At 40.3% G+C, this 19911-nt stretch overlaps 1 protein-coding gene across 2 annotated transcripts in view; it reads right to left on the bottom strand.

The window, feature by feature from the left end:
- Positions 1–19911, bottom strand: part of Sb (Stubble) — a 346527-nt gene that overhangs the window by 231401 nt on the left and 95215 nt on the right. The gene's annotated exons all lie outside the window — the stretch shown is intronic.

Here is a 19911-nt window from a genome sequence, read left to right as displayed (position 1 = left end):
TTTGTTGAGGGGTATTTTATTTTCCAATACATCCACTTGGTATTTACGTATTTGTCCTATCCGACTGTCCTCAGTTATAATGCCATTTCCTATTAATTTCAACTTTCTTAACTGTATTACATTCTTCCTTAATTTATCTATACAAATAAAGTTGTATAGTGTCCGCTGTCTGTAATCTCGTTTCTTTTGCCGTTTTATGTCAACTCAAGACCGTATCAGTGGTTTTTATTCTTCGTCTCTGTTTGTGAGAGTGAGAGAGAGAGAATTATTAAAGTAATAAATCATCCGTCCTCCAATGAGGGTGACCATTTGGATCCGGAATACAGTTTCAATTTCAATTGAGTGTAAAAATGTCAAGAAATGAAAATTTAATATTTGAAGCTGTTATCTTCCTTTTTCCCAGGGTTAGTGGGGGAGAAATGTCAATCACGTTCTCAGGTACAGATGGAAGTGAATGATTTGCAGAGAGTCCCTCAGTATCTGCATTACTATTTTTTCTAACTCGCAGAATGGAACTTTCAAGTTTTGTAGGAAGTTCGATGTCTGACTAGGGAGGGCGCCTCTTGCTCCGAATAGTAGGCCGTTTGTTCCACCATCACGGCGAAACGTTTGGATAGATCTCAAGCAAACTTCATATTTAGAGTATAATCATCCCGAGGAAGGTTCCGCTATGTATATGACTTAAAAATGAATAGACGGGGGTTTATAGGAAAACCAGAACAGTTTTCTTCCATTTTCCCCTATATTATTTTTTTCTGTAAAATCCGTAGACTATATGTGGAACGTTCCTTCTTTATAAACAACTTATGTACATATCGCTTACTCTTCAAATGACGAAGTAACATACTATTTTCTGCGGGTCTAATGATTTGCATTTTGAGTGCCCGATAGGCCAGCAGGGAAGCAACATATTGCCATTTTCGTCATCATTCCCGTTAACTCGTTGTTGTTCCTTGGGTAGAAAGCAAGAGAGAAGTTAATCAGACATTTTGCGGGATATTGGCGGAATACCGTTGGAGGTAACAATTGTCCTCGGATAGCACTAAGGGACGTTGTTAATATTTGAACATTACTGCGGAGTGTAGCCCATTATTTCACACCGTAAGGTGTTTTCTGGTATTTGCTATTATTTTTACTGTATTTCTCTTCTACTTCTGTCTCCCGCTTTAATTTTTTCCTCTGCCTTACCTCCTTTAGGCTTAAGTCATCCTTTTATCTGTTTGTCTGAGAATCCATGAGCCTAAATTTCTCCTCTGTTGCCTACTTTTTATATCCGTAACTCATACCATCACAATTTATGGAGGAGTATTTTATTTTCCAGTACATCCACTTGGTATTTACGTATTTGTCCAATTTGTATTACTTTCTTCCTTGTTTATCCGTATGTATGCAATTGCTAATCTCAAAATCTGGACACACTGTTATTTGAGGAAAATTTCCAAGCTCTTCAAGTGTATAACTTTTGGCCCCGGGAAATATCGAAATATGGATGCATTTTAATGACAGTGCAGGCAGTTTTGGGGTAGTTTTTTCTAAACGGTAAGTCTTATTACAAAACTGATAGCACAATTGCAGTTCAAATTGGAGAGATCTACAGCTATGGTCTTATGATTTATTGTCATGTTTCGATTGTTGATACGTTAGATAGCGTTGCATTTCTCGATTATAATCAAATATTTCCATCTCGATTGTGACTGACAGTAGGAAAAAGGGCCTATCTTTACAATGAAAACTCCATCTCTATTGTGAATGGCGATTGCGAAATGAGCCTGCCGTTATAGTAGAAACTCCCGAAATCGATTGTGATGGTAGTAGGGAATGTGGCCTGCCAATATTGTCAAAACGTCCCCAATGCCTACCTTACATCGGAAACAATGTATGGCGTCGTCCCTGTTTTGTTTTTCAGATAGCGCTAAGAGACATGCAATTTAATATAATCTTACTCACTGTCTTTGCAGTAATTTATGGAGAAATCCTTATAAAATGTAGAATACCATAGCGAAGCACGGGGACATTTGCTAGTTTCTTCTAAATTTAGATGTAATTTTGGATCAGAAAATAGCTGCTTTGTCCGTATAAACACGCTTACAGTGAGATATGACTTCCATAAACTCTGACAGGTCGTATTCTGAAGAGATAAAGCAAATGGTGATGCGATGTTCACTGTGCGATGGCACTGGAGCGAGACTTGAGGGTCTCAGCTGCATGGTAAGGAGAGTAAGTTCTCTGGAAGTCGTTACTAGGGAATCCGTTAATAGCTTAGCAGAGGGACGCCAGTAGTCGTCTAATTTCTCAGAAGATATCTACTGTAATACTGGGTGTAATTTAGATAAAATCGTGTCTTGCAGATTAAAGATTCTTGTGTCAGCCATTATTTACGGCGTTCTCGGTTGTAAGTGTACGACATTCCAGCGATAGTTTCTCGGAACAGAAGGTTATTTAATCCTCTTCTTGGGAATATCTTTGGAGGTGATGAGTTGACAACAGTTTAGTGGATAAGATGCAATGAAATTGGAATGTAATGTTGTATAAAGACAAGTAAGGCAGCAATGCACTTTACGGAATATAATACAATACTCGAGCGCAACAAGCAGATTTACTTTGGCTGATGATCCATTTACTGGCAATCTGGACTAACTGTTACAATATCTAAATGTTCTAAGTGTAGCCCAGTGTTCGATTCTTAAACTAAAATGTATCACTGGTATGGGAGTCCGTCCTATCAGGATTACTGAGGAACTATGTGATATGAAATGTAGCGGTACCGATGAAATTCATCGCCGCAGAAACTGATGGACTTAAGGAAAAAAAGTTGTGAGTTGGTAGCTTAAGTACTTGAAAGAAAAACGCTGTGCTAGGCTTGATTTGATCTGATTTGGATTTATTTCATTTTATTTCCATGCCTTACCGTCTCGTATCGTACCATGTAGTAATTCTTGTTGGTCAAATATTGCATCATGCATTCCTAGGTTTGTACGTATCGTCGTTGAATTAAAACGGGTTCAGTGTAATTCAAAAGCACAGTGAGAAGACTGATAGGTTGGTAGCTATGGATGAGTATTTAACATTCTTATATGATCAATATAATGTAGTGTATGACGAAATATTCCAGAAAGTACTAGTGAGGCGCTGGCCTTCTCACCCCAATATGGAAGGTTCGATCCTGGCTCAGTCCGGTGGTATTTGAAGGTGCTCAAATACTCCAGCCTCGTGTCGGTAGATTCACTGGCAAGTAAAAAAACTCCTGCGGGACTAAATTCCGGTACCTCGGTGTCTCCGAAAACCGTGAAAGTAATTAGTGGGACGTAAAGCAAATAACATTGTTAATACTAGTGAGGGTTAATAAAATGATTTGTAAGAATAACGAGAGTTAATTGAAACATAATTGTCCACAGACTTCACCTTACCCTAAACGTGAGCTTACAGTCTTAGACTTCAGAAACTGGAAATAATATACGTTAGGAAATGGGATAGGGAAATAATTTTAAAATGAAATTAAATCTGCAGTCCCAGTCAAAATTAAAATTAATAACCCCAAGTTGTGTCCTATTATTATTATTATTATTATTATTATTATTATTATTATTATTATTATTATTATTATTATTATTATTTCCTATTAGCAGAGTTCAAATCACTTGAACATGTCACTTTTAATTACTGCATTCTTCACAATGTCTGAAGTGAACTACTAGAACACTTGCAATACGTAAAGTCCATTAGCAAAGTACTTGAATATTCTATCACTCAAGTCGTAATGTTAAAATGTCAATTAAATTCACTTTGAAACTGTTCTGACATATGTGACACACGTAAGTATTGGTTATACTATGATATACAAGTCCTGGAGTCGAACTCGAATCTTTACAAGTTCCTTAATAAAGTTCTACTCACTGCAAATATATAAGTTCCGTAATACCGGAATTATTCTATGTAACAGCCATTAGACATGTAACACGAAAAAATTGACAGTTCATCTAGCACATCTAGAGAACGTCATGTTCTTCAATAAACAAGTGGTGTACTTCATAGCCGAGGAAGTTTTTCCTCCCTAAAAGAACAATCACCACACTAATCGATGATATTCACACATTTCTGTTTATAAGGAGGTTGAGGTAGAGCAGAGTGATTAGAGGGAACATGCTCGTCCTCTGGGCAAGAAACTGAAATCATGTTAACTCTACTTGACCTCTACGCTCGTTCCTCGTCCTACCACGTTGGAGAGCCTACATCATCTCCCACCGTGTGATTCATGTACGTGAGCGCTTCGAGTACTCAGAATACTGCACTGAAGGTACTCAGAGAAGTCGTAGAGTTGCTTTGTAAAGGTAACTAAAATACACTTAACCTACTTCGTCAGAAGAGAGCGAGAGAGGAAGAAAAAGAAAGCATAGATATATCTGACAGAGAATGGAAGAAAACAAGGAGGATAGAAGGAGAGGTAGAAGGTATTAGAAGATAGATATGTGCTAGAGGGAATTGTAGGAGACCAGTGGTACGTACAGCCCATTTTGAGTATTTCATGCCAATACAATTGCTGCCCAGTCAGATAGCTTGCAGGTTTTGGTGGGCATATGGTCAGTATAACGACGTCCACAGCTATATTCCTTGGCTTTCGTGACCGGAGAAGTTATTTTAAACTAAAATGCACTTAATCTAATCCGCCACGGGAGAACAAGACAGAAGTAAAAAAGAAAGAAAGAAAGAAAGAAAGAAAGAAAGAAAGAAAGAAAGAAAGAAAGAACTGTGAGGAAGGGAAGAAGGAAATGAGGTTAGATGGATAGATAGATATAAGGTAAGAAATAAAGCATACAGAAAGAACTGTTACGAGAAAATGAAGATAGATAGATTGATAGGCTATTTCTAAGTGCACTCTTCTCAAATTACTAGAAGTTTATGGCTAGTTTGTTTTTGAATACTCCATTCCTAAGAACTGTCCAGACTGTATGCCCTATAGCTCAAAAAATGTTCGGAGCTTGAGCATTTATAAAAGCGTCTTCGGAAGCTTCCCTTCAACATATTAACATCTGTAACAGGCTGCACTAGGTTGTTGACCCACTTCTGGTATAAACCAGAATCTTTTAGCAAGAAATAAAAGGTAGCCTGTTCTCTTGTTCGAATAAGAAAAATATTGGTTTGATAGAGTTGAAATTTGAAGATTCTTAGTAGACTGGTTCATTTTAGTTTGTAGCCGAGTATGTAGTACGAGAGATTTCCGGTTTATACATGTGATTTGATCTCTTCTACTGATTTTTGTACGCCAACAGCGAACCTAGGTATTTGACTCTTCTGTTCTTATTTCCAACGTGCAGGTCGGATTGACAGTTCAGTCCATACTGGACCAGTCATTGTTGTTACGTTTTCCGACAACGTGGCAGCGCTATCGTTTGCTGATGATATTGCATTAATATCTGAAGATAGAAAATAGCCGTGATTAGCAAGTTCGAGTCCCGTTGGTCGAAAAAAATTCTCCATCACTATGATGGCCGGCAGGCTATGGGAGGTGGTGGTAAACAATTTCTAATCACTAGATTGCGTGCCAAAAGCCTGGATTAAATTCAAAATCTTTCCACGGTGCTCATATGGAGTGAGTGCATATGACGATGTTGATGGTGATTAGTCCGTCGGATGGGGACGATAAGCCTTGGCCAGACCCCATGGTGCTATTCGACTGGAGTAGGCTATGTGCCGGCACCGGGTTTCACCCTCTCCTTTACTGCTATCGTATATCACGTCATTCATTTCAACTCGCTGACTTCTCTGATGAGGTTGATGTTAGAAAGGGCAACCGGTCGTAAAAACCCGCCACGACAGATTCTTCTCACCTCATACCCTACCTCGTAGAGAAACGTGACAAGGGTTGGATAAACATCTAAAGAAAAAAAAATCAGCAGTGCTTATAACTGATACAGCAAGCATAGCCTTTCCTAAGTAGGGCTCGTACTGAATACTTCTTAATCAAAAGTGATAGTTATTGAGAATGGGCAACTAATGAACGTTGTTGTTAGGACTGTCAGTGGAATACAGGTGTCATCTATAGGGCCTAGATTAGCAGGAAAACCTTAAATATTTTAATGTTAAATACAACGAAATAATATTAAATGAAAGGAATGTTATAACTAAATTAAATGATAGTTTCAGTCCCTTATTACTATGTTCAGTTTATGGCAGAACCCAAAATCGAACCGGGGACAACTGGGAAAAAAAATCCAACAATCGGTCCGTGGTTTCGTTTCTGGTCCATGAAATAGTTTAATCGTGGTATGAAGTTTGAAGCAGATGGATGTAATAGCTGAAGGAGTTCAAACTGAGACCGCCCTTATGGCCGTCCAGAGGCGCCAAATTGACTTCAGAAACTGGGCTGTGAGAGGGTGGGGGTATGGGTTGAATGGCCTATGTGGCGACGTGTTTTCCATGATGGCCTACTACATTTTGAACACTAGTGACGAAGGCACTGGTCCAATAGAAGAAATCGTGGAAAGGAACGAAAAATCAGAGAAGAAATGTCCTCCAGGTCCCCCAACAAGGAGCTTTTGTAGATTTTATGTGCCAGCATTGCAGTAGAATTTGTGGCGCTATAAACGACCTTTTCATCGATCTAAGAACCTATAGTCGACAATATTGATCCACTCAGAAGACTGTACTTGCCAACGAATGAATGCCTTTGATGATGCTGCGTTCGACTTTCGACATTTGTTACATTATGAACTCATTCACCTTAGATAACGATTGCTTTAAGAGGAACTAACTTCGAACACCTTCCAAGATATTCTGAAGTATGTTAATAATATATTTAATTTGAGCAAGAATTTGTTAAGTGTCCTTCGTAAGTCGAGGAAGATGCTGAGTAAGCTATACAGGAAGTTAATTAGCCGGTCCATGAACGCAACATCTGTGAGGCTGAACTGTAGCTCTTTCAGTCGTCTGCTCCTCTCTTGTTGTTCCTGGTTCACTTTGCAGCTTCTTACCACTCAGGTATCAGCAGTCATTGAGTCGTCTCTAAGTTACTTCCTTTTATAACACCTACACATTTAAGCAAAACTAAATAACCAAAAGCATCAGCTAAGAATGATCCTGGCGTGGAAAGGAATTCTACTGCCGAACTGAGAGGTTCCGTTGTTTATTCGTTGACTGTGTATTTCGATGATGATGATATTAATCATAATAAAATAATAATAATACTGTTATTAATTGCATGTTCCAACAACTACTTTTTATAGTTTTTGAATACGCCGAAGTGCCGGAATTTTGTCCCACAGGAGTTCTTTAACGTGCCAGTAAAACTACCGGCACGAGGCTGACGTATTTGAGTACTTTAATTTTTTTTGCTAGTTGTTTTACGTCGCACCGACACAGATAGGTCTTACGCGACGATGGGACAGGAAAGGGCTAGGAGTGGGAAGGAAGCGGCCGTGGCCTTAATTAAGGTACAGCCTCAGCATTTGCCTGGTGTGAAAATGGGAAACCACGGAAAACCATTTTCAGGGCTGCCGACAGTGGGGTTCGAACCTACTATCTCCCGAATACTGGATACTGGCCGCACTTTAAAATATCAACGGACTGAGCCAGGATCGACATTGCCAAGTTTGGCTCAGAAGACCAGCCCTCTACCGCCTGAACTACTCAGACCGGAAAGGTAAAATATCTTCAATTCTGCGGCACTTTCCTCACGATGCTCGGCCACCTTAGCCTGGAGGCGGTCCCAATAAGCCTTTTGACGCCCGGCGCTGTGATTTTGTACCTTTTTGGAGTGATGAAAAGTCGTTCTGTCCTCTTGAATGTGTTTTCAATAATTTTGAAGCCATTTATTTTACCATAAGTCGCGACAATTTGTGAAGTTTTTTTTTTTCAATTCCTCATATCACACTTTTCTTGAATGTTCAGTATTTGATATTTTTTCTGCCTATACTAGTACAAAGCACTGCCACGAATCAAGTGATACTTTATACGACGTGCTGCAACTCTGGAGCCCAGAGCTATACTAATTGTTAGCCACACGGAATGGCGATTTTAGTACCTGAAAATGGTGGCGCTATTGTATGACCCGATGACGTCATACTTGTTACTATGTAAAATAGACCTTCCTCTTTACAGTAAAATATAACACACTGTAGCCGCGTGTGACTTAGAAGTTCTGTTGATTTTTAATGCATTCCTTTTTTTTTGTAACGCCCAGTGGGCCACGTACGGTCCCAAAACTATAAGGAAACAGCTAGAGCAGGGCCTCTCAAACGCCCAAAATCTCACGCGTGCAGAGCGAGGCGCAAGAGCTCCGTGCACTGTGCATCGGTGCCGCTCGGTGCTGCTCGGTATGGCTCGGATCAACGCTTCGTCTCTGGACTACTCGGCTATGCTCGGCTCTACTCGGCTATACTCGGCTCAACTCAGCCAGGATTTGGAGCGCTACGGCGCAAGTGGGGGAGAGGGAGACAGGCGGAACGAGCGAGACAGGCGTGGGAAAAGAGAGAGACAGCGCTATTGCTCCGAATCGAGGAGTGGGGGTCTGCACTCTGGTCAACCAAGCCAAGTCGTCTTTTGCACCGTGCACAGTGCATGCACCACGCGCATGCACCCTGAGAGGCCCTGAGCTAGAGGGTAAATAATTTGAAATCGTAAATGAAGTACGTTTTATTATCGTAAGGAGATCGTACTTGGTATTCAATGGCACACTTTTAACAAAATATACCTGTGCAGTTTTGAATCACGAATTAGGTGTAGGAATGGGGAGGGAATTGATGAGAGGTTTTAACATTTTTTAAAATGAACAAATATCTTAAGAGCTAGGAACTGCAAGTAGCCTCTAACCCGTAAGGGAGCAGAAATAATTTGTGACCGAACATTCTTATGGTGATCCCAATGAAGAACGTTTTGAAAATATTTGAAATTGCAAAAAGGAAACATTTCCAATATGCCAAAGAGTTAATACTTCATATTCACTGCCTCTCTCTTAATAAGACCTACCTGGGCAGTTTTAAAACAAGAATTCACTTGGGCCGGGTTGAGTGGCTCAGACGGTTGAGGCGCTGGCCTTCTGACCCCAACTTGGTAGGTTCGATCCTGACTCATTCTGGTGGTATTTGAAGGTGCTCAAATACGTCAGCCTTGTGTCGATAGATTTACTGGCGCGTAAAAGAACTCCTGCGGGACAAAATTCCGGCACTTCGGCGTCTCCAAAAATCGTAAAAAGAAATTAGTGGGACGTAAAGCAAATAACAACAGCAACAACAACAATTCACTTGAAAGGGTCTAATGGGTGGTTTTAAAAAATCCTCAAAGACTAAATGGCCCAGTAAATTAGCAGGAAAAGTGACTGAAAGTTCTCACGGGTATCCCCAGATGAGAGCTTTTTCAAAATAAATCTGAAAATACAAAGGAGATTTCCATTACAGTAAAGAGTTCCAATGAAGAATTCACAAGGGAGGTCACGTGATGGAAAGGTCAAAAAATGAAAGAAAGATCTCGTATACTTGCACTACAAGGCTTAGCAAGCAACACATTTACACGCAGGCAGCCCTTAACATGAAAGGGTGCAGGAATACTCGGTGATTGAAAATTCCCACATGGAATTAAAAAAAAAAAACTTCCATAAAGATCTCTACTTGCAAAAGAAGTCCATTTCATCATCACATTGACTTACCTTCAGTGAAACAGTTCGCCACTATCCCTGCTTTCATTCTCTCTCTCTCTATATATAAAAGCAAGTCGGTCTGGAGCGATGTATATACACTGACTGACAGAGCAAATGCAACACCAAGAAGGAGTGGTCAGAACTTTATGCCAATTGCAGGGTAGACTGACGTCACTGAGGTATGCTCATGATGTGAAATGCGCCGCTGTGCTGCGCACGTAGCGAACGATAAATGGGACACGGCGTTGGTGAATGGCCCACTTCGTACCGTGATTTCTCAGCCGACAGTCATTGTAGAACATGTTGTCGTGTGCCACAGGACACGTGTATAGCTAAGAATGCCAGGCCGCCGTCAACGGAGGCATTTCCAGCAGACAGACGACTTTACGAGGGGTATGGTGATCGGGCTGAGAAGGGCAGGTTGGTCGCTTCGTCAAATCGCAGCCGATACCCATAGGGATGTGTCCACGGTGCAGCGCCTGTGGCGAAGATGGTTGGCGCAGGGACATGTGGCACGTGCGAGGGGTCCAGGCGCAGCCCGAGTGACGTCAGCACGCGAGGATCGACGCATCCGCCGCCAAGCGGTGGCAGCCCCGCACGCCACGTCAACCGCCATTCTTCAGCATGTGCAAGACACCCTGGCTGTTCCAATATCGACCAGAACAATTTCCCGTCGATTGGTTGAAGGAGGCCTGCACTCCCGGTGTCCGCTCAGAAGACTACCATTGACTCCACAGCATAGACGTGCACGCCTGGCATGGTGCCGGGCTAGAGCAAGGCCAACTAGATATAGTGCGGCCTTGGCTAGAGCGACTTGGATGAGGGAATGGCGGAACGTCGTGTTCTCCGATGAGTCACGCTTCTGTTCTGTCAGTGATAGTCACCGCAGACGAGTGTGGCGTCGGCGTGGAGAAAGGTCAAAACCGGCATTAGCTGTGGAGCGCCCTACCGCTAGACAACGCGGCATCATGGTTTGGGGCGCTATTGCGTATGATTCCACGTCACCTCTAGTGCGTATTCAAGTCATGTTAAATGCCCACCGCTACGTGCAGCATGTGCTGCGGCCGGTGGCACTCCCGTACCTTCAGGGGCTGCCCAATGCTCTGTTTCAGCAGGATAATGCCCGCCCACACACTGCTCGCATCTCCCAAGGCTCTACGAGGTGTACAGATGCTTCCGTGGCCAGCGTACTCTCCGGATCTCTCACCGATCGAACACGTGTGGGATCTCATTGGACGCCGTTTGCAAACTCTGCCCCAGCCTCGTACGGACGACCAACTGTGGCAAATGGTTGACAGAGAATGGAGAACCACCCCTCAGGACACCATCCGCACTCTTATTGACTCTGTACCTCGACGTGTTTCTGCGTGCATCGCCGCTCGCGGTGGTCCTACATCCTACTGAGTCGATGCCGTGCGCATTGTGTAACCTGCATATCGGTTTGAAATAAACATTAATTATTCGTCCGTGCCGGGTCTGTTTTTTCCCCAACTTTCATCCCTTTCGAACCACTCTTTCTTGGTGTTGCATTTGCTCTGTCAGTCAGTGTATAAACATTTAAAAATGAAAAAAGACGTGAATTAATGAGGCACTTCCAGAAATCTCAGCAATTTGAAACTTGGTATGGGAGAAGCTGATGACCCCAGGATCCGTTGAAAAATAGAAAATTCTCAAAATTCCCTGAAGGGGGCACGCTGGGGGGCCTCAAAGTTTGGACTCAGCATAAGAACGCAGTCGTATAATTTATCCAAAGCGACAATCTATAGGTTTCGTGGGATTAAACATTTTCAGGGATTTCCTAATTTTTATCCCCGTCCCCCCAAATCAAGATGGCGGCACAACCTGCCAGACGAGGTAGAAAATTGAAATTTGATGAAATTATAGCTTTCAGTGTCTAACCGACGGAAAAATTCCAAGATGTTAAAATTTTTCACATTTTACCCCCAAAGTCATCGAAATATGGGGGCAATTTTAATGTCTGTGCAGACATTCCTTTTGAGATATTTGTTGGCTAAACGGTAAGTCGTATCATAAAACGGATGGCACAATCTCGGTTCAATTCGGAGTGATCTACAACTTTGGTCCTATGACTTTTTGTCGTCTCTCTCTCCCTTATTATAAATAAAGTTCAAGAAGCCTATAAGAACCACATTAAGTTTTCACGTTTTCAACCCACGCATAACTTTCTCCCTAACGGTCGTAGTGGTACCAACATTCTGGGTTCAAAGAGAGATTTATAACGATGTCGCACATTAGGGGTGAGAATGGATATGTATTGTCTGTTAGGTCATCAGCCCAGAGGCTGGTTGGACCGTCAAATAGCACCACCAAAGGTTATGCGGTTATAAGGAAACGGCAAAAACCAATGGTAGCACTAAAATGAGGCGTACTAGGCTATAAGAGGAGTGATGTAGTTTACCATTGCTTTGCCCACTGGACCAGAATAACCCTTACCTTACATGTTTACACCATGCAAATGGTGAGGCTGTACATGAATTAAGCCCACGGCCGCTTCCTTTCCACTCCTAGCCCTTTCTTATCCAATCGTCGTCTCCACAAGACCTATCTGTGTCGGTGCGATATAAAGCAAATTGAAAAAAACGCTAATCAAATGATATGCCTGAAATTTTTCATTGGCCTACGTATTTAACTGTGGCCCGTCGAGTGTCATAGTTTCTCTCATGTCTTACATTTCCAATCAGGTGGTACCTCAAATATTAGCTTCCTCTGTGGACCAGTGGTAGAGTGTCCGGATCCTAAGATGGCGAGTTCAAACCCGGCAGAGATAGTCGGACTTTTGAAAGGAGAAAAAAATGTATTCAACACTCCATGTCGCACGACGTCAGCATGTAAAAGATCCTTAGTGGCACATTTAGTGCTTACCCGACAAAATTACTTAAAACGCAGTCATAGACGCCCAAGAGAGATTCTTTTTATTCTGCCATCTAGTAGGCTAGAGTGGAACGGAACGTCGAAATTGACGAGCAGGCAGCCATATGGCGTCAAACTAAAATGCCTGTACATGGTAGCTGAGGCCATACGATATTTATTATTATTATTATTATTATTATTATTATTATTATTATTATTATTATTATTGAAAATGAAAACCGACAACCTGTTGTCCAGTCATTGACCGGGTCAGGGATGTAATGAATGAAGCAGATATAGGCTGTTAGTACGATGGGGTCGCCACTCCCAAAGTGATTTATTAATGACTGATAGATGCTATGAAAATGAGAATGGAGAGTGTTGCTGGAATGAAAGATGACAGGGAAAACCGGAGTACCGGCAGAAAAACCTGTCCCGCCTCCGCTTTGTCCAGCACAAATCTCACATGGAGTTACCGGGATTTGAACCACGGTATCCAGCGGTGAGAGGCCGACGCGCTGCCGTGTGAGCCACGGAGGCTCTATTATCATTATTGTTATTATTATTATTGTTATTGGCTTTACGTCGCACGGATACAGATAGGTCTTATGACGAGGGATAGGAAAGGGCTAGGAATGGGAAGGAAGCGGCCGTGGCCTTAATTAAGGTACAGCTCCAGCATTTGCCTGGTGTGAAAATGGGAAACCACGGAAAACCACCTTCAGGGCTGCTGACAGTGGGGCTCGGACCTACTGTCTCCGAATACTGGATACTGGCCGCACTTAAGCGACTGCAGCTATCGAGCTCGGTGTATTATTATTATTATTATTATTATTATTATTATTATTATTATTATTATTATTATTATTATACTTCAAATATTTTGTTCGGACATTTAATTCCGGAGCTATAAGCCCGATTGTTCCTTTTCCGGCAAGATGTAGTGTTTACAGTGCACTATGTAACAAATCTGTTGCTTTCATTGACCTGTCTTACACTCGCCCTTCGCTTTGACAATATGAAAGTAACAGAGGTATGAGCGATGCTAGTAATGCCATTACTTATGAAGCCAGTACCTGCTATGAATGGTGTGAAAATGTCGCTCATACGGTCGCTAGATGTGTGCATTTCAGTGGGCCGACAGACTGATGTTTAATAGCAACTTTTGGCTTGGTGAAGAAAGCAACGGGCAACTACATCATTATTCATTTCCTTGAATGCCTCTTCAGTGACGTCTAGGCGATCTATGACAGCTGATGGCAGAACTCTTGAGGAATACACCAGTCTTCTGGCTGAATACTCAACATCCATATAAGGCCCAATGTGAACTCATGATTTCATTACACTAACGTTGAATATATCTGCGTTTACAAACAGAACACATTAATGCTTCCATTTTCTCACAGACCTACAGCGCTAATCTAGAAACTCTAAAAACTCACTTCATAACTTGAAGTTTAATGTTCTCATTTTTGTTCTGAGAGCAGATATTGGCCATGAAAGACTGAACATTTTTAAAATTATATTTTTTTCAGAAGAAAGATACTTGACTTAATGCGTTTTTATTTTAAATCCACGATATGTAATCGGAATTTAACCAGTCGTATTGTTCTTGACAAATCAGGTAGTATTTCAGGGCCAATTTTTAAAATACTAAATATTTACGAGTCTCAGTGAATTTTTTTGCTGGAAGTAGTCATGAGGTATCTGCATCATTCTTCTTCTTCTTCTTGTTCTTAATCTGTTTACCCTCCAGGGTTGGCATATCCATCGGACTCAGCGAGGGATCTCACCTCTACCGTCTCAAGGGTAGTGTCCTGGAGCTTGATACATTGGGTCTGGGTATACAACTGAGGAGGATGACCATTGCCTCACTCAGGCGGCCTCACCTGCTATGCTGAACAGGTAAGTTAGGTACCATCCCGGCATTTGCTTAGAGGAGAAGTGGGAAACCACGGAAAATCACTTCCAGGATGGCTGAGGTAGGAATCGAACCCACCTATACTCAGTTGACCTCCCGAGGCTGAGTGGACCCCGATCCAGCGCTCATACCACTTTTCAAATTTCGTGGCAGAGTGGGGAGTCGAACCCGGGCCTCCGGGGGTGGCTGGCTAATCATACTAACCACTACACCACAGAGGCGGACCATCTGCATTCTTCTTACATTAATATAATAGGAAATGCAGTTTCTCTGCTTCATTATGATGTTTATATGCAATAAAGAAAATTTCAGTTTGGAATTTCAAAAAACTGACAGTAAATGAATAAAATGAATGCACAGAACTGTTTCACTACGTCTTGTCAATGTACCTAAAATATCTGGAAGGTTTGATTACAAAATGTTGGTTTTCAAAAATACTATTAAAGTCATATTAAAAATTCAAAACTCAAGAACCAATAAAGTTCTGGACTTAAAAACATTTGAGCATTGCTACATCGTTAGATGATAAATATGATTTCGAAATTTGGTTGAAATCAACCAACTAAAGAAAAATTATATTTTTGGGTGGATTCTCCCCTTAAGCGGCACAAATATTGTAATAGTTGTTACTTATTCAACGAGTATACTCTCTAAAAAATAATCGTATAGCCTCAGACACTGTTCACAGATGTATTCAAATCAAAAATCAAATTCTCTTTATTTGCAAATGAGGTGTCTACCTCGGTGGCAAATGGTACACTAAAATACATTATTGTCAAGCACTAAATTTTAAATTAACAAGAGAAGAAAAAAAATTTCTAGAATACAATAATATACAATTTATGCTAAAATTTGTTTCCATTAAACAAACAGATCATCCTTAATAAATTTATATTGTTTACAAAATTCTACTTATAATATCTCCTATACTTACAAACATAGTCAACTCATATACAGTACGTGGAATTACTTCAAATAATACTATGCAACTGGTATAAGATTAAAATTTACATTGTATTTATTTACTTTATTTTTACCCATTTTGGAACCTAAGTAGCATAACGACCTGCTGCGTCTTGACCAGAGCCCCCTTATGACTTGACACCATTCATTGCTCTTCTTTAAGAGAAGAGAAATCTGAAGAACTTCGTCAGTTATTTGACTGGAAGGCAATTTTGTAATTAAATTGTTTTATTTTGAAACTAATGTCACACGGCCTTTAAGTGAAAATCTATTGTCCTACAGGATTTCTTTGCACTGCCTAGTGAATCTTACAGGAAATACCGTGAGTTCAGAAGTAAAATGCATTGTATATATAAATATTCTTATCCCCAGACAAGATACTGGCCATGAAAGAAAGACTGAATACATTCAAACCTTTTTTTTCTAAAAGTTTAAATTATGTGTTTTTCTATTCGTACTGTACGAGAATATTCAGGCTACTTCAATAATTCATTCATAGTAAATAATTTATAAACGTCTTTGACGAGCCACATATACACTAATGACATATTAGTTTAATTCAGCTAGAGAATAGTGTATTTCCATTTGATGTTATATTTTTGTATAAATTGTTTTGTTCTTTTACTACACATTATTCAGTTTACTCTCCTCAGAAGTACGTTTTCAGGTACAGGTGACACGAGCTGAGATGTATCAACTTGAATTGTGACTGTTTCAAGTTTAATTTGAAATAATATTTAATTGGAAGTTGTCTTCCTTGTGTCCATTGTTTATTTTATACATTTGTACAACCACTTAGAAAGGATTGTAGACTAGACAAAGTTATTTGTAACTTTTCCATACAGTTTTTACTGTCAGTTGTAACAATGTCTTGACTAATTTTGGGATATTCAACATCTCAAAGGTAAAAGGGAATTTGCATTAAAAATATATATATATACGTGTTTCATTCTCGAGGATTCCACATCTCAGTACCTGCTTGACTGGCTGTTGAATTAACTGATGTCCGTCAGCTGCTCTACAGGTTGCTGATTTTACAACCATCTGCTGGCAGATGGGAATACTAATCAAGATGTATTGCTTTAATTGGTTTCATGTTGACAGTTGTAATCAAACATTTTTCGTTTAGGCGCATTCTGATTACGTTATTTCTAAACATAGAAGCAACATTCGATTCTAGCTTGAAGGCAAGGATGAAGCTCTTTGACCTGCGTGGTGTAGTATGACGTCAGAATTGTCGGTTCGCATCTCGTTTGGAATGTTGGAGTCTGTTAAGTGCACAATATTATTACTTAAGTCATACACTCGGTATTTGCATTAAAACACTATGAAGCATCTTGCTACCACTCCTGGAGTTTATGCAATAAACGTATGATTCTTTTAAGGAAATGCTATTGTGTGGCGTTTCCCCACATCCAACTACTTACGGAATTCCAACTTTAGAACAACGTAATGGTATTACATAAAATCAGATTCATGGTCCGTATCGCACTTTAACAGATTCACAACTAAGTATTTTTTATTTTCCACCTTGTTGATACATTAGTTGCTTAAGGCAACTTATTGCTTAATAGTGGTACATATTTCATATATTATTAACATCTTCAGCCAAATAACACTGTTTAGATGAAAAATTAACATATATTGACAAAGTATCAATGTTTTGAGGGAAAGTGTCCTTAAAAATAGCATAAGAAGATTCAATCAATGCTTTGAGAGAAAGTGTCCTTAAAATTAGCATAAGAAGATTCAATGTCAGTATATGTTACTTTTTCATCTAAACAGTGTTAGTGGCTGAAGATGTTAATACCATACGAAACATGTACCACTTTTAACCAATAAGTTGCCTTAGGCAACTAATGTATCGACAAGGTGGAAAACCAAAAATACTTAATTGTAAACGTAATGGTATATTGATATTAAGACATTCTCATGTATCGGAAATTTTGTCTTGAAAAGGAATTCTTCAATGTGTTAGTATTTTCTGAAAGAAGTAACTTGTAGTTTAGCGTTATTTTTACTACCGTGATCATGGAATTGAACCATGGGAACAAAATTCGCTCATGCATTGCCCGGGATGTGAACCATGCTTAATTGATGAGTACCGGTGGACAGTGATGATGTAATTCGGCTACCATGCCTAGTTAGTAAATTACAGGCAGGGTTCTCTCGTATCCAAGCAATCTTAGAAGTCGACAAGCAAACTGTGACTGGATTCGAACCTGGATCACAGGAGGCGCACGTCTGATCGACGACGCTGTTCGTTGCCATGATTGAGGAATAGTATACCTGTCTATGAAGCAGAGATTTTGATTCCGGCACGAATTTGATGCGTATTTGAGGGACTGGAACTGGGTGCGGTCTGCCTTAGATATCTGAGTACAGAATGTGCTTAAAACCCCCTACTCGCCCATTTTTCATCATCATCATCATCTTCTTCTCCCACAACCTGGTTGTATTTTAGGTACAAAATGTTTCACACGTGTGAGATTCGACCTTTTTACTGTCGGATGCCCTTCCTGACGCCAAACTTACCCAGAGAGATGAATTCTCTGATAGATAGTTGGTAATGTGACGCGGTGTGTGTGATGATAAGATCTGTACTGAGACAAAGTAGAGAAATTAACTTGGGCCGATTAAAAACCCTGACCCGATCAGGAATCGAACCGGAGGCTCTGAACCGAAGGCCATTCTGCCATAGAGACGGACACATTTATCTATACCAGAAGTGCTTCATTCGTGACTTTCAACTTAAACTCCAGGTGGATTTCAGTTTGATATTGTTCATACAGGTCATTGGCTCTTCCTTCTCCCAGTGGCTGAAAGTATAAATACACACGCTACTATATACATTGTATTGACACTGGTTATCAGACTGATAAGAACACGGGACTGTTGACCACAAAGAATCAGTGGCAACAACAATTCATAGTAATAACGTTATTGATTTTACGCCCCAATAACTACTTTTACGGTTTTCGGAGACGCTGAAGCGCTAGATTATTTCTCACAGGTGTTCTATTACGTAAAACTACCGACACGACGCTTGTGAGTTTGAACACATTCTAATACCATTGGAATGATCCGGTACTAAAACCCATCCCCATCAAACTCAGACTTCCACCGTTCTACCAACTGAGGCACTCAATCTGCACAACAATAAACTGTGCTCTACATTATTCTCCAACAGATATAGTTTTGACAGGAATTTGAATTTTACGTAACATACCATGTTCGTAGGTATGGAACCCCCTTCCTCTTACTTCCTCTTGGCATCCAAACTATAGCGACATCACTTTTCAAAAATTCCATATGTATTTGCAGCTATTTGAACTATGGCCGCTTTAGAAAGAACGAAGTTAATTGCTTCTGTTTTCTCAGGCTATCATAATCAATAGACTTGTGTAGATACTGAAAATGAAACGGTGTATGCTCGTCAGGTGCAGGTCTTTTAATTTGACTCCCATAGGCAACCTGCACGTCGTGTTGAGGATGAAATGATGATGAAGACGACACATACACCCAATCCAGGGGAATTGACCAAATGTGATTAAAATTCCCGACCCTGCCTGGAATCGAACCCAGGACCCCTGTGACCAAAGGCCAGCACGCTAACCATTTAGCCATGGAGCTGGACTGTGTAGATAGTGTACGGGAATCTGTCAGGAAGGTTGCGTTATTCTGTTTTTTTCTTTCGTGGGTGTGTTAATATGAAGCAAAGAATGCAAAAGAAAGTGCTGGTGTCAAGAGTTGGAATACAATCTTACTTATTTTCTGGAGATGAAACAGGGGAAGAGCAGATCATACGAAAACCTTCAAGAAAATTCAAACTCTTCTCTTTCCCGAATTAGTAGATTTAAATTTCATGTATTATTATTATTATTATTATTATTATTATTATTATTATTATTATTATTATTATTATTATTATTGTACCGGGAGGTACACCTCAACACCGCGCATTCAAAATCAGCGCCTTAATGAACTCCTCTATCGGTCAAAAGATGAAACTCATAATACCCGAACTTGAAACTTTAATAGGAAGATGTCACCACTGAAAAATTAAGGAATAGTGTTGTTGTGAAGTTTCTTAAACTGACTGAATTTCTCCTTGTTTTGTTTTTATATACATCAAGAAGTTTGGACATTTTTCCACAGATGACACTACCAAAAAACTATGATCATGCACCCTGGTGCAAGGTGAAAGAACTTATAATTTAAAGAAGTTTTGTATTTCTAGGTTGTCCATAACTGAATCTACGTTCATTTATTTCTCGATTGGCAACACTTCCTTTTCTTTCGGCCAGTTTTGAATCGGACCAATCATAAATTTTGGTAATTAATTTTCAATCAATCCCTCATTTCTTGTTTACTTTGAATGTGCCAATAAAAATTAAGTGGGTGTGTCCTGATTAGTCTTGAATGCTCTCGAACCTTCCCTGAGGGTTTATAAACTGCGGCTTTTCATGTTTCCTTGTAAATTGATCACCATCTTGATGTGTATGCGCGCGTGTGTGTGTGTGTGTGT

The sequence above is a fragment of the Anabrus simplex genome, chromosome 5 (assembly GCF_040414725.1).
Source record: "Anabrus simplex isolate iqAnaSimp1 chromosome 5, ASM4041472v1, whole genome shotgun sequence".
Lineage (NCBI taxonomy): Eukaryota > Metazoa > Arthropoda > Insecta > Orthoptera > Tettigoniidae > Anabrus > Anabrus simplex.
This window is presented reverse-complemented; position numbering and strand designations above follow the sequence as displayed.